This window comes from Pelophylax lessonae, assembly GCF_965119305.1.
Source record: "Pelophylax lessonae genome assembly, chromosome: 2".
Taxonomy (NCBI): domain Eukaryota; kingdom Metazoa; phylum Chordata; class Amphibia; order Anura; family Ranidae; genus Pelophylax; species Pelophylax lessonae.
This window is the reverse complement of record NC_138769.1, coordinates 325,184,407-325,203,620: the sequence shown is the minus strand read 5'-3', so window position 1 is coordinate 325,203,620 and position 19,214 is coordinate 325,184,407. Positions and strand designations below refer to the sequence as shown.

General features: G+C 43.1%; 1 protein-coding gene and 1 pseudogene across 2 annotated transcripts in view; one reads left to right on the top strand and one right to left on the bottom strand.

Moving 5' to 3' along the window:
- FOXO6 (forkhead box O6) overlaps window positions 1-19,214 on the bottom strand; it is a 151,895-nt gene that overhangs the window by 58,694 nt on the left and 73,987 nt on the right. The gene's annotated exons all lie outside the window — the stretch shown is intronic.
- On the top strand, window positions 2,969-3,274 carry LOC309546265 (large ribosomal subunit protein eL37-like; annotated as a pseudogene). Its single transcript has one exon. The product of its transcript is annotated as a large ribosomal subunit protein eL37-like (transcript).

Below are 19,214 nucleotides of genomic sequence, written 5' to 3'. Positions count from 1 at the left end.
ACCGATCTGCCGATTTTCGGCTTGTTAGTATGGTGCTTCCGACAACCGACTCAGACTTTTGGGCCGAAAAAATCCTGGTGTGCAGACTATATAATTTTTGTCGACCGTCAAAACACGTCTGATTTTCGTCTCATTAGTACAGATTTCGATGGGGAAAAATCTTATGAGCAAGACTAGGCATGCTCAGAGATGAAAGAACACAAAGAAAGCAATCCAACACATGACATCACTTCTGAGGTAGAATTCTGTCGTGCGAGAAAATTTGTGTGCAGTCTAGAGCACATTCCAACCAACAGACACCACTCTTGACAAAAGACGGACGACCGGTCGGCGGAAATTCGTTGCGTGTGTACGAGGCTTTAGACAAGTGGGAAGATGCTTCCTACAGACACAACTCACCATTCTACACCCTAAAAATGGACTCCAGGTAAGGATTTTATTGCATAAGTTGCTTGGTCGAACTTTAGACCAAGGTAAGTATGCATTTCCTTTTACCTGTTGGCCCACTGTGGAAGCAGAGAATCACTGTACTAATCTTATCTACTAGAGCGATCGCTGCAGTTTTCAGGGTCCTGCCATGTACAGAACCTTACATTTTTCTTAATAAATGCAAAGTTTTTTCTGGTTGGATGAGGTGAAGGTAATGACATTACTGAGAAAAATGTAAAGTTTTCAGTGAATGGCACCTGGGCAGAGCGAGCGAGCCCCTGTAGTTTCTATGCAGTAGGGCAGCCACTCAGCATAGGACGCAGAAAACAATGCCAATCTCTGTAATAGTGGTGACTAATGCAGTGATTCTCCACTTCCATATCAGTCCCAAAGGTATGGCATATACATACGTAGATTGGTCTAAGCTGGAACATAGTAACTATGCAATAAAATTCATACCTGAATTGCAGCGTTAGGCTTGAAACAGCTGGAAAATTACAATTTTAAGCCAGGCTGGCCCAGTTAGCACCCAGCTCGACAAACTTCAAATAGAAGATGGATTCTGTCGGGTGGAAAATTATCAGGTAAACAGTGACTGTATCCAATCAGATAAAGTCACTATTCACAGAGTCAGGTAGCCATGGGTACCTGAACATAGTAGCCAACACTGGGGATCCACACTAAATCTATTCATTTCATCTATTTCATTTTCTCTCATTCAGACCATGGGCTGATCCAGAGAATTCTAGCTGTGTATAGTTAGAATTAGTTTGCTGCATCAGTGAAAGGTTTCATAAACCTCAAAGGATAATTGCAGCTATCATTCATACAAAGAGCAGATATTCTGAGTCAAGAATGGTAGTAGTGAGAAAATGCACGGGAATTCGCCATTCTCGCTCCAATTTCTGTGTCTGAATGGCGATCTGAAAGCAGCATATCAGTGGGGCAGCAAAGCTCTTTTAGATGTAGAGGAATTGCAGAGCGGTGAGCAGTGCCTGCCAAATGTTTTTTGTTATTCATTTGCGCAAACCCAAAATGTAGAACACCTCATTTACATATTTCTATTACTTATAATAGTAATAACGATGCAAAAGTATTTCGTAAAGAACCTGGAAGCTTGAAGCCCAAAGGATTTATATGTTTTTTGCCGGTGAAATGCAAGCTTAGTAGATGCCCCAGCACAGATATTCTGTAGCTGCAGATAATGTACTTCTAGTAATTAAATTTTGCATTACCGATATTTTTGTCCAGCATACTTGTGGGTGGGACCCACTCGGGGGGGGGTACCCTTTGCGCAGGCCAGGACCAAGCAGAGGCTGCAGTCATGTGAAGAATCTAACATTAGGCTATCTCCCTGACTTGGAGATGAGCTTTCCCTGTGATCAATAACAACACAAAATTCCTCTGCAAATCGACTTGTCCCATGTTACTACACACTATAACTTGTATGTTGCTTTAGGAGAGAGGTGGGCCCACTTCACCAGTCCAACATACCTCTGTTACCTTACTCCCAGTAACAGAATGGAGTCCCGCCAAGCATCTAGCGCAGACCTCATATGTGCTTTGACTTACCTCTTTCCTTACTGTACCAATGACCAAGCCATTGATCTCCGTAACGCCTATTGATGTGGGAGTTAGACCGCTAGGGAGAGGGCTAGATCTCCGTAATGCCTATTGTTGTGGGAGTTAGACCGCTAGGGAGAGAGCTAGATCTCCATAATGCCTATTGTTGTGGGAGTTAGACCGCTAGGGAGAGAGCTAGAGCACCGACCCCCTCGCTAACGAAGGACCTGTCACCTTTACCAGGTTTCACGCTTAACGACTTGTCACTTGTAGCTTGTTCCTTCACTTGGTTACCCAAAGCAACTGAACTCCTCTTCCTTGTCTTGCCGAGTTAACCTTTTGTAGTAGTGTTACTTCATACCCCATATGTGCTTTACAGACCCAGGTTCTTTGGAATGCGCGAGAACCAACATCCACCCCTTTGAATAACTTCAGACAAGGCTCATAACTGTTAAGATAACTTTTACTGTAGAAATGTAGCATGATAGTACAGAATGAACAATGTCCTTTCCCTAATCCTAACTAACATGATGTAGTGGCCCAGGCATACTTACGTTAGGGGAGAGTTCACATAGGCATTGTCCATTACTTGGATGCTGTCCGTGACTCCCAGTATCTTCAGCGCTGTCCTTGCTCCCACAGGTGGGTCTCCATACCCCATACACTCTGGCTCCTGGCTTGACGGCCCCCGTCCTTAGCGGTCCCCTCCTTTATATACCAAGTGGGCTCATTAAAAGCCCAAGAAACTGAGCCAAAAATGTTTAACCACTTCCCCAGCCTAAGCTGACTGCTGGAATTAACTACACATATTTCAACCTACTTAGATAATGGCTTTCCATGCAGAGGTAGGATGAGAACATTTGGCAGAATGAGGATACAAAATATGTGTCACAAAAGGACACGTATTGTAGTACACAAAAATGTTGCAGCAGAAAGAGTGTCAAAAAAGGCACTAAATGGCTCTATCGTCTCAGCCGCTGGGGAAGATGACGAAGGGAACATTGTCATACGGAAAGCGCCGCAAAAAGACGCACACTCTGTGCCTTCGCTGTGGGTCTAAAGCCTACCATTTACAGAAGTCTACCTGTGGCAAGTGTGGATACCCAGCTAAGCGCAAGAGAAAGTACAACTGGAGTGCCAAGGCCAAGAGACGCAACACCACCGGCACTGGCCGCATGAGACATCTGAAGGTTGTGTAGCGCAGGTTCAGGAATGGATTTCCGTTAGGGGAACCACACCTAAACCCAAGAGAGCCGCAGTTGCAGCTTCCAGCTCCTCTTAAGAACTAATATTTGTACAAAAAATAAAAGTGGTCAAAAATCACTAAATGATTATGGGGGCATTAAGGACCTAAGCTATAAGGATTAATGAACTAAAATGAATGTATTCTTCTCAAATATTTGATCAGGTGGAGACATGATCACTTTTTATAACAACATACTGTAACTATTGTGTATTTGGTGCAAGCTTGTTCACTTTAAGAAAATTGCAAAAGACATGGCACCCTTTGCAACTGCAGGAGAAGAGGTTTAACCTCTGTATATGGGGAAGCTTATTTTGGATTTATGTTAATGGGCTTTTGTTTCCTTCAAACAGGTTAAGTATTCCAATTTTTGAAGCAGGTCAAATGCATGTTAGAAGAAGGTCACCTCAGTTGCGTAGGGTTAAGGCGACAGTCAGTGCACTCGATCCAGTGCAACACTTACAGGGGAACAGACAGGGCCAGCAAAGGAGGAGGTAAGGGCTCCCTGCTGGTTGCTGCAGCTGCCCCACAACTGGATATAGAGCTGGAGATATTCCCCTGCTTGCGTGAGACACAGCTAGCCCTCCTGTGCCTGGTGCTGCAGGACCATTGAGATGTTAAGGGGGATTGCGTGTGATGAGGGAGGGGGGTATCTGGTGGGGGGGTGTGATCAGAGTAGAGGAATTGGGGGGGGGGAGGTATCTGGGGTGTGTGATCAGAGTGGGTGGGGGTATCTAGAGATGTGATCAGGGTAGAGGTATCTGCGAGGTGTGATCAGGGTGGAGGTATCTGCGAGGTGTGATCAGGGTGGAGGTATCTGCAGGGTGTGATCAGGGTGGAGGTATCTGGGGGGGGTGTGATCAAGGTGGGGGGTATCTGGGGGGTGTGATCAGAGTGGGTGGGGATATCTTGGGGTGTGATCAGAGTGAGGGTATCTGGGGGGTGTGAACAAGGTGGGGGTATCTGGGGGGTGTGATCAGGATGGGGGTATTTGGGGGGTGTGATCAGAGTGGGTGGGGATATCTTGGGGTGTGATCAGGGTGAGGGTATCTGCAGGGTGTGATGAGAGAGGGGGTTTATCTGGGGGGAGTGATCAGAGTGGGATGCGGATTAGTCCTCCAAAGTTCTAGCCAACTCAGTAGATTGCTTTAAGAAAAGGAATCAATAGGTAAACTAAAATTAATAATATTTACTAGAAACAGCAATGTAACTTTGATCATAAGGAAGAATTTGTTTTACCTGTTGCAGCAAACAGGACATTAACAGTTTTAATAAACTTATATTTACATTTTCCACAGCCACAGGTTACATCCCATCAAGGAAGGAAAGGAGAAATAATGTACAGAGAAGATGCAGTAGAACTCATATTAGTAATTGCCAATAACTTTATTACAGCTCACACCAGCTTACTGACGGTCACCCACTCTCTGCTCACAGAATGCTGAGAACGGAGCAATCAGCGGCCTTTGATCACTCGGTTCTCAGTATTAGATCCAACGTGGGGTAGATGCAGCATTGCATCCACCTAGGTGAGTATATATATTTTTTTTTCTAAATTCTGAATTTTTCTTTAAAATCTAAGGATGGCAGCCCAGGATGATTCAGCTTATAAGGATATTTTCCCTTCTGCTGAATCAACTGCAAGTTTAGGGTTCTGAAAATGAAATTTTGCATCCCAATTGGTTTGAATTTTTTTTTTTATCTTGAATCCTTGCTGTTTGTCTAATTCTTGCAATAAAGCCAGGGAAAAGACACATTAGTATAGTAACATGCCTGTGTGTATAAACTATTTATTTACAGGAATAAAAAACATACAGTGCTGCAAACATGCACATGCACAAGGTACCTATCCTTTTGTAGCAATGTATTTCATTTATTTTTGTTTCTTTTGGTAATCTCATTATAAATGTTTATTTTAACCAGCCAAAGAAGCAAGCTCTTGACCAGGTATAAGTCAAATATAACTTCTGAGCCACTGACTGAAAATCACAGTCTGAAATGAAAACGCTTTTCTAAATTCTAAGGGCGGAGCTGCTTAGAGCTTTACTTATTACAGTCTAAATATTATATATTACTGATGTTAGATTTGGATATAAGAGAATGGGTTTTAACTGCGGCCACCTGAGACCATGATGCTAAGTGAGAGGAAATCTAAGGGACCATTCACACCACCTCGATCCGCTGTGGTGCATTTTTTGAATGGGCAGCCTAGCACACCACAACAGACCAAACATTTTCTGCAACTTACCACATTCCAAATGCCACTACAATTTGTATAACGTGTAACATTACTGTGCATCATAGTAGTGCACTTCTAACTGGGTTTCCCACCAAAATATGAAATGGTAAGCATTGAAAAGGAAATGTTCCAGACAAAATAGAAGTAATAAGGGTTACAAAAACACCAACATGAACAGTTTCAAATCTTAGACATAAAAAAATTATACTACCTCGAGGGGAGAATACATTATTTAGTTCCCAGCATTAAAAAATAACAGATTAAGCATAGTAAAAAAAAAAAGGAGAGGTAAAAGCAGGCAATAGAAAGAGAAACGATGATAATGTCGCAATGGAAAGCAGTGAAGTAGAAGCAAAAAGCAATGGAGCTTTGCTTTAATTTATATATATATATATATATATACATACATACATATACATATATATATATATGGGGTTAAATAAAACTATAAAGAGCAGCAGTTCTTTAATTGTACCCCCTTTATTAATAGCTGCTAGTTGTTTTGCAGAACTACCACTGGAAACATAATATGTGGTCAGTCTAGGTCAGCCTTTCTTTCAAGGAATTCGTTGGTGGGAAGTCAGTGGGAAGAAAACTCCCCTGACAGTGGTGATCAAAATGTCCTTACAGACAGCCAAAAAGATCACTGGTGTTATGCCGCTGGCTCTGCCAAGTGGTGTTGGACCCAGAACCATGCAGGCACCATAATATGGGAGGTCAATTGGCCACAGTTTAAGGAACCTCTAGCAAACTCTAGAGGAACCCTAGTTTAGAATGGCTGGCCTAGTAACATACAGAAAAAAATTTTAATGCAATGATTCACCTTATACCATAAATAGCTATGTGTTAACCACCTTGTGAAATATGGTCTAAACCAGGCATCACTAAATGGCGGACCGCAGTCCGGATCCGGACCCAGTTAATGTCTCATCCGGACCTCTGCGGTCCCACCCTTTAGAGTCGTTCTGCCAACAGCCATCACCACTGCCAGTCTCACAGAGCCAACAGCTGGAGGCAGGAAAGCTATAGAGAGAGGGCGGGGGCTATCCAAGTTAACAAGCAGGTGATTGATTGCGAGGATACAGGGCGGTCATTGCACAAACATGCAATTCAGACCTCTGCTGGAAGAATATTTTACTGACTGGACCTTTGTAAATTTTAATTCAATACCCCTGGTCTAAACCATATCAAGGAACTTCCCAGGCCTAATTTGACATCTTTTAGGAACAGGTGAAGCAAGCAAAAGTCTCCCAAATGCAAGGTGGTCAACCTCGCCCAGCGCTGTCACTTCCCTTACTACAGAAGGAGGACACTTTGTGACCAACAGCCAATGGGCCCATTTACAACAGATCCACACGAAAGAAGTATACGCCACTCCAGGTGAAAGCAATCCACCCCCCAGTAACCAGGTGCAAGTCCAGTCTGCTGTCTGGGCAAGTCCAATGAAAGCAAGAAGGTATAACCATACTCCAGTGGATGAAGGCTAAAATGTATCTCTTAATTGTTGGTATAAATCGGACATAGCACAACAGATGAGCCACAAACAGTTGACGCGTTTCACGATTCAAGATTGCTTAATCATACAACAGGACAATTCATTGCAATGTGTTTAGGGAATGAGTGTCAATGTGCATCAATATGCCTTGTCCTAAGGCCCAACTCTGGGAAACTTGAAAATGTGTCCTTGCAGAGGGTTAACCGCTTGTTTAGATTTACTTACCCCATCCTTCGCATGATTAGACCAGTCCCTGCAGTGTCTCCCCCCCCCCCCCCCCCCATGCCCCACTGGTCTAGGGTAACATAACCAAGACCAATGCCCTATACTTGATGTGATGGCGCAGAGTTACAGTTGACTGCTGGAGCATGGGTAAACACAGAAAAAAAGGCTAATACTCTTCCCTAGACCTTAACAAGCTAGGACAATGTAACCCCAAGAAGCATGAATGGCCCAAATACCCCTAATGGCTGAAGAAACCTTCAGCTGTGGAAGAAGAGGGGTAGCAGATTTCAGTGGCAAGGGAAAAAGCAGCAATGGGAATTGTGGACCTGTAAGTGCTGGAGGAGGGCAAGCCAATAGGTACAACCTGGTCAGACAAAAATACAGCAACACTACATGATTTGCAGGTGTGAAAGTGATGACATGTTTTGTGTTGAAAGCGGATGTGATGTAACATTCTTTTGCTTCCGCTGTGTGATGAGACACCTAACGCTTCGTACACACGCACCAATTGTTGGCCGACCGATCGGCCGTCTTTTGTCCAGTGTTGTTTGTTGGTTGAAATGTGCTCTACACTTGCACTGGACTTTTGTTGGCCAACAAAAACCAACTTCAGAAGTGATGTCATGTGATGGTTGACTTTCCCTGTGTTTTTCTTCTCTGAGCATGTCCAGTCTTTCTGATCTGATTTTTGTCTGCCGAAATCTGTACTGACTGAGGAACAATCGGTCGTTCTGTTGTTGGCCAACAAAAATTTTATAGCATGCACACCAGATTTTGTTCGGCCGAAAAGTCGCAGTCGATTGTCGGAAGCATCATACTAACAAGCCGACAATCGGCCGATCGGACGTTGGCCGAATATTTACGGCCAACAATCGGTGCGTGTGTACGGGGCTTTAGTTTCAAAGACGGCAAATAGTTGGCGCCCGCTTTGCTCGTGCCTGTGTGGCACGAGGTACAGTATCAAAGGTAATGACGCCATACACAGTTTCTGGGAAAACGTTGACTGATGAGCATAAGTGCGGTCGACATGGTCAAACGGCTGAAAGGGACAAAAGGACATTGCACAGGAATGTGACCCAGAATAAGAAAACAACTGCTGCAAAAGTGACTGCAGAGCTCAATCTCTGTCTTCCAAAGCCCATGTCCACAAATGTTTCCATAATTTTGTCCAACCCCTGTATGTCGGCCATAATGTGCCAGTACGCCATGCATATTATTACGGCATGAGCTGCCAACATTCCCAGCAGCTTCAAAAATAAAAAGTCTTTAGTGAAAAAGGGTGCACATTTAATGCACAAAGTAGACACATTAAAGAAAACAGCCTTGTAATGTCTGTAGATGGACATAAATAATGATGGAATCCTGGATCACAGACAAAACAGGAGCCAAGTTTATGCATTCCACACACCCAGCCTACAAATAATAACCCTGGCAGAAAGGTGTGGGGCAATTTGCTGAGCACTGTGCAGGTCTGATGAAAAATGGGAGAGATGATTAGAAAAACCGGACTGTATAATTACTATAGATAACATTGTACAATAAGTTTTATCTGTTCATCAATGCTAAGCGTCAATATACAGAACAGTGTGTTCCTTCTGTATTATCCCCTATTCTCAATCCTTTTATGGTGTGGCCGTAAAAATAATGTCGGCAGTAAAGAGAAATATGTACAAGGAGCGTCTGCTCTCCTCGTGTGACCTCAAGTTCCTGGAGCCACAGGGGAGAGAGGGGAATCAATTCAACGCAGACAGCAGGGACAGACTTAGAAGAGTGCAAGTACAACTCTACCTAACTGTCTTCCAAAGTATTCTTCATAACACTTCCTTAGGTGTACACGAGTTCCACCAATGGCCCTCCTGTGCTCCATTACACTTCTACAGATCAGGTATTTTGTACACTGTTTTTACCAATTACCTCCATCTGAGTGCCCCCCATCCAGAGGGGATGGACTATACCAGCGGTCCCCAACCTTTTCAGTGCCAGGGACCACTATTGTGCAGAAAAAGTTCCCAGGAACTGAGGGGGTGTTTGTGTCAAACACGTTTGACAGATGCAGGTAATTCCTTTTTTGCACCACTTTCGCAATGTGTCACTATGGCAAATTGAAAAAGAATCACCTCCAGTTCATAAATAACCTAACTGGAAGCAAGTACGACCACCTTTTTGGCCAGCCAGAGTTATGCAGGGGTTGGAAATGTTGTGTGTCAATATTATTGTTGTGATTTGTATTTGCTTCTTTGGTTGCTAGGATGCAGGCTGCCAGTGTCCTAGCAACCGATGACACAGGCTGAACACTGACAACAGGTGGAGCCTAATGGGGATCCTAAGAAACTGGTTCCCCATCAGGTCCACCTCCTTTCTAAATGAGATTGGGTGGCATTAAGCAGATTCCATTAGCCTTTAGAAAGCCCCACTGCAGCTATAGAACCCACCCACTATCGTCAGCTGTCAATCCCAAGGGAGGCAGACCTTATGGGGAACTAATCTCATAGCTTCCCTCTTAGGTTCCACCCACTATCAAGCTAAAGAGAGGCAGACCTAGTGTCTCAACATCAAGCCATACCCGCCCAAAAGCTCACATGGCAGACTAGTGGACCTTCCAATCACTGAAGTCTCTTTGTAAGAGGTGCAATGGTTGAGCAGGGAGATCAGTAAGGCTTAGGCAGGCTATACACGATTAATTATTTTTTTTTTTTTGTTTAACCAGCGGGTTAAAAGAAAAAAAAGATTAATTGATCCCCCATCACTTCCACTGAGCCTTTGTATTCTGCCAGTGAGTAGCGCCCCCCCCCCCCCCTGCGCGCGCTATAGCCGGCAGAACTGATCATTCATGAAAAATCAGGATGGTTAGATGAACTATGCCTCGTTTCCACTGAGTGGTACAGTACGGTTCGATTCAGTACGGTACGGTTCAGAACGGTACACCTTGCGTTTCCACTGCCAATAGTACCCTTTCATGATAGGCGTGGTGTAGCAGGAAAGCTGTGATAGACGATTCTCTGTCAACCAATCAAAGTTCTGCAGAGTGTAGCTCCACCCTGTTGGTACGGTACTAATGTGCTTGGTACCCCAACGAAAGGGTCCCAAAAAAGTGGTACGGTACGGTTCGGAATTAGGGTACCATTCACAATGGAAACTGCATAAATAGCGTACCGTACATAGTTACATAGTTACATAGTAGGTGAGGTTGAATAAAGACAATAGTCCATCCAGTTCAACCTGTGTAGGTGTGTGTGACTGTAATCATCTAACATAGCCCTCAATCTCCTGATCCTTGAGATGTAAGTCTAAGAGTCTTTTGAAAGTCACCATACTACCCGCAGAAACCACCTCTTGTGGTAGACAATTCCACAATCTTGTAGCCCTAACAGTAAAGAACCCCCCACGTTGCCTGAGGTTAAAACGCTTCTCCTCTAATCGCATTGTATGTCCTCGAGTCCTCATTCAATTCCTTCGAATGAACAGCTTTTCTTCTAAGCTGAGATCCCCATTAAGATATTTATAAATTGCTATCATGTCCCCTCTCAGACGTCTTTTCTCCAGGGAAAATAAATCGAGCGATTGCAGCCGCTCTTAACCAAACCGAACCGTACCAGAAAGCTCAGTGGAAACGAGCCAAAAGTGTACAACCAGCCTGCCTATACATGGATTGAAATTCAGCCATTCCCTGCACAACCAGCCAAATTTTGAACCATGTGTGGCCAGCTTTAGCCTATACGTCGCAACTGAATTCTAAAGCATGCCTACGACACTCTACAATACCGCATTCTTGTGCAATTTACATGCGATTCAGTGTGGTGCAATTTGAGCCCATTCTATTTTAAATGGGCTCAAATCACACCACATCGTATCAAAGTTCAGGCACCTTTTTTGGAGCCGCACGTCGTTGTGCACCATGCGATCAGGTGCAGGCAAACCGCACTGTGTTTGCGATGCTTTTGGGGTGTCATTAACTTTGTAGTGGCACCTGCGCCACCAACTACAAACTTGCGCGCGCACGCACCCTAGAGGCTCCTGGGCGAGCTACGTAGCCCTACTTCAGTTTGCCCAGGAGAGCCAGACTGCCGCAGTAAATAGTCGTGCGGCAGTCGGCAAGTGGTTAAAATGCAAATCAATTTATAACTTTTTTGAAATGTGTTTTTCTGGATATTTGTGTTATTATTCTGTCTCTCACTGTTAAAATAAACCTACCATTAAAATTATAGACTGATCATTTCTTTGTCAGTGGGCAAACATACAAAATCAGCAGGGGATCAAATACTTTTTTCCCTCACAGTATACAAGGATCTTCATGGCAGGCTTACCATCTATTATTTTAATGAAAGCTGCAGATTTAAAAGATTGAAAAGGACTGTTGAAATGACATTAGCAAGTTAAAGATTATATGACATATTTGTGATTTCCACCAGTGCACTTTCCATTATAATGAGCATGTAAATATACAGCCAGGGTTTCATTAAGAGTACGATAAACATTTTTTCTTCGGTTTGGGAACTAGGGCAGCCTATAACTCCTCAGTTTCTCTTTTATTTTGCTCCTGTGTATAATGATGGTAAAGTCAAGCTTCTAGTACAAAGTATGCTGAACACATTTACAAGTGAAAAAATATGGTAAATAAAAAAATTACTGTAATTGTATAATAAAAAAAATAAATAAATAAACATACATATGAATAGTAAAAAAAAAAATAAAAAAAAGTAAAAAAAATAAATAAAAATAAAAAAAATAAAGGGATTTAGGCCCTATTCATATCTCACGTAGCGGGAGATTGTGTTCCCGCTGGCGATTTCTTTTTTGAGTCTTGCATAGGGCAGCCTATTCACTTGAATGGGCTGCCCTATGCGCGTTTGTCCCGGCAAAGAAGATCAAGAACCAAATTTTGGCCCTGAGCCAGGCACGTCTTTTGACAATCGTGGCAAAATCGAACCACATTTGGGGTGTCATTAACAATGAATGGCATCCAAACATGAATTATGTGTTTTGCTGCGATTTCAGCGCACTTTGGAAGCACAGGCAGAATCACTCTAAGTGTGAACGAGGCCTAAGGGGCTATTTAGAATAATTCTACTTACTAAAATGAACAACTTTTAGCAAAGAAAATATTTACATTTGAGCGTTTCCTGGAATAAGTACATCTGTACATAATCAGTAAACATAATATACTGTAATGAAAAATTAATTTATGAATGAATCCTGCCAAGAGTGATTGCAGGTTTCATTCACACAGGAGTCGCTGTCCGGAAACATAATGATGCTGGGTACAGTGATTGTGGGAGGGGTGATGTAGACTGCCCAAACCAGATCGGTGGCAACCCTACCCCCATCTCTCAATAACACTGTTGTTCTATTTCTCCATCTGTTTCCAACAGCTTCTTCAATATGCCCCTTTTAAAGGGACCCTGTCATATCATCTAATGGCGCTTTTCCACTGCATGGAACCGAACGGTTCGGCTCGCTTTTGTGCTTTTCCACTGCTGGTACCACATGGTACAGTGTTGGAACGGTACGGTACGGTACGGTACGGCGGCGCTTTTCCACTACATGGAACCGAACGGTACGGCTCTCAAAAACAGTACCACCTCGATTCCAAGAGGTACCATACCGGTACCATATCCCACAATCCTTTGCATGCAGTCACTACTAGCCACTGATTGGTCAGAGAATCGTTGTTATCCCACCCACATCCCACCCACTTAACTTTAGTACTACTTTAGTGGAAAAGCAAACCATACCTTACCGTACCGAACCGTTCCAACACCGTACCATGCGGTACCAGCAGTGGAAAAGCAAACCGGGCCAAGCAGGGCCGAGTAGAGCCGAGCCGGTACTTGCAGTGGAAAAGTGCCATAATATAACAGTCAATGTGCCTAACCTGCATTGAAAGCTTCCATTCTATTGTTCTGACTCGATAGAAAGGTGTGCACTCCACAATAACCGTTACTACTTTTAGGAACCAGGCAATGGTGGTTAGTGGCACTGTCTTTGACAGGTACTCTTAAACTCTTCCAATTATTGTATTTATTTTAAAGAGCTACTTATCATTGTATTCATTTTGAATAATTGTTCCAGTGGCTATATTTAACTGATCTGATCCCTATTTCCCAACCTGTACATAATGCTGTTTCCGATAAATCTCTCTATCTCTCCATGTAACCAGTCCTTGTAACTTCTCCATTCTCTCTGTAAATATCTGCAACTGTTCCCTATAGCTCCCTCCATCTGTCCTCTCATGTACTGTGTTCATACCTCCTATCTTTCCATGCAATTTTTCTTTCCCTATTACTTCTTCTAACCTCTGTATATAAAGTTTATTCCTATTACTTCAACCTCTCCATTTAACTGATCAATATTACTTCTCTTACCGTCCCACGTAACTGATCCCTAATACTTCTCCTACCTCTCCATATAACAGATCCATATTACTTATCCTATTTCTCGGTATAGTTGATCCCTATCACTTCTACTTTTCCATTTAACTGATCTGTAATACTTCTCCTACCTTTCCAAATTACTGATCCCTATTATTTCTCCTACTTTTTCATTTAAATGATCCTTATTACTTCTCCTACCTCTCCATATAACTGATCCCTATTACTTCTCTATATAGTTGATCCCTATCACTTCTCCTAGATCCCCATTTAACTGACCTATATTACTTCTCCTACTTCTCCACATTACTTATCCATATAACTTCTCCTACTTCTCCATTTACCAGATCCCTAATAGTTCTCCTACCTCTCCATATAACTGATCCCTATTACTACTTCTTCTCTATATAACTGATCCTTGTTACTTGCCCTGCCCCTGTTCCCTATAGCTCCCTCCATCTCTTCATGTCATGTGTCCTATCTTTTCATGCAACTTTTCTTCCCCTATTACTTTTCCTACCTCCCCATATAGTTGATCCCTATTACTTATACCTCTTAACTTACCGGTATCCATATTACTTCTTCTACCTTCTCCATATAGCTGATTCCTATTACTTCTCCTACCACTCTATATTACTGATCCCTATGAATTATCATACCTTTACATATAGCTGATCCCTATTACTTCTACTGCCTCTCTATATTACTGATCCCCTTTTACTTCTTATACCTCTCCATATAGCTGATCCCTATTACTTTTCCTACCTCTCTATATTACTGATCCCTGTTACATCTTATACCTCTTTCTATAGCTGATCCCTATTACTTCTCCTACTTCTCTATATTACTGATCCCTGTTACATCTTATACCTCTCCATATAGCTGATCCCTATTACTGCTCCTACCTCTCTATATAACTGATCCCTGTTACATCTTATACCAGAGCCAACCTCACCCGAGCCAGTTCTTCACAGGTCTTCTGGTCCCCGGCACCAGCTTATTACCCACCAGCCACCTGCTATAGGGCAGTGGCTGTGCACAGGATCACGTATATATATATATATATATATACATAAATATGTGATCCTGCAGTTCCAGGTAGCGGGCACGAAAGGTCGTCGCCGGCGGCTTGCTCCCACTATGCACAGTGGGAGTCTATCAGCAGGTACCGCGGATTCGATGTCCGCTGGCACCCAACGATCATTCCTTACATAGGCAGAACCCACAGTAAACAAGGCAGATTGCCGTTCTGTCAGTACAGAAGGCATGGATCTTGTGTTCCTGCAAAGCAGGGACATTGATCCATGCCTTCCCCTAGTAAAAGCACCTCCCACACAGTACACAAACACTGGCCAGGCACAGAGTTAACCCCTTGATTGCGCATGATGTTAACCCCTTCCCAGCCAGTGTCAATAGTACAGTGACAGTCCAGATTTTTAACATTACTGGTTCCCAAAATGGTGTCAAAAGTGTCAGTTAGTGTCCAATTTGTCTGCCGCAATATCGCAGTCCCGCTATAAGTCGCCAAACAGTAAAAAAAAAAAAAAAAAAAAAAACATCAATATGTCCCATAGTTTGCAGACGCTATAACTTTTACGCAAACCAATCAATATACGCTTATTGGGATTTTTTTTTTAACCCAAAATATGCAGCAGAATACATATTGGTCTAAAATGATGAAGAAATTAGATGTTTAACATTTTTTATTTGATATGTTTTATAGCAGTAAGTAAAGAATATATATATATATATATTTTTTTCAAAAGTGTCTGTCTTTTTTTGTTTATAGCGCAAAAAAGAAATGTTGCAGAGGTGATCAAATACCACCAAAAGAAAGATCTATTTTTGGGGGAAAAAAGGACATACATTATATTTGGGTACAGTGTCGCCCGACTGTGCAATTGCCAGGTAAAGTAGGGCAGCGCCGTATTGCAAAAAATGGCCTGGTCGTGAAGGGGGGTGCGCATGTGCGAGCCGCGCTGTGCTTTGCAAATAGTCCCGCAGCCTTCTGGAACCTGTGGTGTGTGAGGGAGTGGTGGAAGAGAACTTCCGGTGGATCCGCTGCATTAATCCATCTCGAAGTGGGGGTGGGTACTTGCTCCCCCCCTCCCCAAAAAAAACAAACGAGGCGGATGAGCGGAACTACCCCTTTTGAGCAAAGTTCCACTTAAGGCTCAGTTCACATATATGCAAATTGGATGCGTTTTTGACCGCATCTGATTCGCATAACATGTGAATCGGGCTGGCTTTCAATGGACCTGGTTCACATATGTCCAGGGCGGCCAGGGTCAATTTCTGAAAAGGGTCCTGTGCGATTTTAGGTCCGGTTAAGGTGCAAATTCAACAAGAAATTCTGAATTGTTCATATTCCCATCGCACACCTTCCTGGGTATAGGCACATCTGTTGTGGGTGCTGCCACTTATCCTGATGTGAGGTGGTCCCTTTGCAATAAAAACTTTCTTCGGACTGCTGTGCAAGATCCATGGTGTGCTGGCGAACACGTATGTTTTTCAAGTAAAAATTCACACCTGAACCAGTGAACAAAACCGCACCGGACTCCGGACTGCAAACTGCAGCAGGTCATGTGTGAACCTAAGCTTAAGGAAATGTGCAACAAATCGCTTAGGTGCGATGGAGACTAAGTGCCGGTTCACACTAACTTGGCACGACTTCGGGGGCGACCTGTGAAGTCCCGTGCACCGCGACTTCGGTGCGACTTGCACGGACTTTATATAATGAATGTCAATGCAAGTCGCCCCGAAGTAGTACAGGACCCTTTTTCTAAGTCGGAGCGACTTGTGTCGCTCCTATTAGAACGGTTCCCGTAGCACACAATGGACCGCGACTTGTCAGGCTAACAAGTCGCGGTAGTGTGAATGGACACTAAATGTAAGAAGAAAAATCAATACTATTTATGGAGACTTTTTTTTTCACAGGCTTTTGGAGAGCCTCAATCAGCCTACATTTTTTTTAGGAAAATGTTGGACGGCTGAAAACTCAGGGAAACGCTTCCAGCACTTCTTGTATATCTATATCAACATTCTCTAACCTTCGAACGTGCGGTTTATAAAGTCTACACCTTTGCTGAGCTCTCCTTCTCTATAGTTTCTCCCCAGATAACCTATCCTAGAACCTCCTCTGTCTTCACCTTCTCCCTCCTCGTATGACCATATAGCGTTCTCCTGATAACGACTACCTTCCACCATTCTATAGAACGGCTTACGTAACGATTTGGGCTAAATATACCAGTGTCTCCCGTGTCACTTCTCCTCTATGTACACATATACTCCTATAGTTACATTTATCTAGCAGGCAGTTCCGTTATTGCTTGGAAGAGAGTGGGAGTGGGGTTTTTATGGGGTTCATCTGAGGACAAGACTTGACTTCCTTATGCAAGGGTTGAGGAAGGGGGGGGGGTGAAATCCCTGCAGTTTTACTACATCTACAGAGGAATTACAGGGTCAGACAGGGACGGAGAGGGAACACGCAGACTACGTAAGAGGAGAGCCAGAGCACAGCGAAGACGGCAATAATAAGCTTGGGAGACATAGTAAAAAGGTTGACGCAACGTTTAAGAAGAAAGCCGGGGAAACAGACAAACAGCAAGAGGAAATGTGACAAAGAGTGAGCCGATAAAAGGAATCTAAAAGGGTGGTGAATGAATGAGGAATTATGACTAATAGCTATTTACTAAGAAAAAGGCACTACTACAGCAAAGGACTTCGTACTATAGAATGAAAACAGGAATCAGACGTGGGCATGCTAAAAGGGAACTCCGCTAAATGTACTGAATATAAAATGCATTATACGTGTAAATACGTGTTTTGTAGCTGCACACAAAACGTAGTAAAATTCATGGAAAAATGCATGTTAAAACATCACGACGCATGAAGCTGAAAAAAAAAAAAAAAAAAAAAACGTAAAAATGCTTGCTGGTTGCTAGGTTACTGCAGATTTCATTCTTTGCAAAACGTTAAATACAGAATATAATATGCGCTTTTGAGCATTCTAAATGTCACCTTTTTTATATGATCCTGGCAATGAGGAAGGAATTGATTTACAGATCCAAAACCAACACCCTCACAAACTGTGCGCTGGCAAGCACTCTATTGCTGTACTGATTGGCTGCCCAGATCATGCAAAATTAGAGCAATGGCATCATGGATGATCAGTTTATTTTATTATGTTCAAACCTACTTGGCTATTACACGCATGCGGAGTGGAAGTGACCATGCTTTAGGTCTTGATCACACTAGTGCAATCTCTCCTGTGTCTGCCATCTTGCTGCAATGCATGACAATGGAAATCACATTATGGTGCCCGTTAACATCAATGCAATATGGTGCAGTGCGATTTTAGGCTGGGTTCACACTTATGCAAATTGGATGCGAGTTTCCCCCCATCCAATTCACATGACAGAAATGTGTGACCGTCTCTCTTAATGGAGTCGGGTCATACAGCCCCGGGGGTGGCCACGGTCCGCATTTGAAAAGGGTCCTGTGCGTCTTTGGTTCTGATTTAGTTGCCAATTCAGGCAGGAATTTGCACCTGAATTGGTGAACAGGAACGCACCGAACCCCCCTGCTGTGAGTTTCCCCCCATCCAATCCACATGACAGAAGAGTGTGACCCGCTCTCAATGGAGTTGGTTCACACAGCCCCGGGGTGGCCACGGTCCGCATTTGAAAAGGGTCCTGTGCGTCTTTGGTTCTAATTTAGGTGCCAATTCAGGCAGAAATTTGCACCTGAATTGGTGAACAGGAACGCACCAAACCCCCCTGCTGTGAGCCGCGGCCACAGGATGCGTGAACCCAGCCTTAGAAAAGACGCAGGTGGTTCTTGCGGTGCAGCATAGTGTTTTTTGGCCCCATAGACTTCAATAGGAGCACATGGAAAAACGCATGTGCATGCGTTTTAGTGTGTGTTGGACAACCAGTCTCCTGCTCTTACAAAATAACACATGAAGCATTAAAACGCATCACAAAATGCGCAACAAAAATGCACTGCAAAACACATGATTATGCAGCAGCATTAGTTTAAACATAAAGGAAGGAGGCCCCCACCTCTCCCCCAATTGGAGGAAACAGCGGGAGAAGATTCAGGGGATTTTGAAGTGCTCAATTACTAGCATACTACTTGTAATTAATAATATGATCCCTAAATATATAAAAACATAATCAATTTATTAATCCATCAAATATTAAAATGTCATACAGGTTATCAATATAACAATGACATAGCCAACCACATATACAATCAGTTCGAATTAAAGAAATGCAAATACAAGTGTAGAAGGATCTAGATCAACGTGTTTCGCCCTACTTAGGGGCTTCTTCAGGATCCATGTACATGGTGTTAAATACACTCATACAGCATTGAGAATGTAATTGACTATCTGTTTCAACACAGCATGGTCACAACCGGGAAACGTGTTATATCAACTCCATAAATATATTTTTAAAAGTCAATAAAGGTGGGCCGGTGATTAACCTATATTCCTTTAGGGAGAAAAAAATAGCCACGGGGTTATTTCCATATACTAAATTAGGTGTGAACAATCCTAGGCAGCCACCATTGCACCAACATTTTAAAAGATGGGTGTCCAAACACCTAAATGTGTTTACACAGACCATCCCATATCCTCTGGAAGGA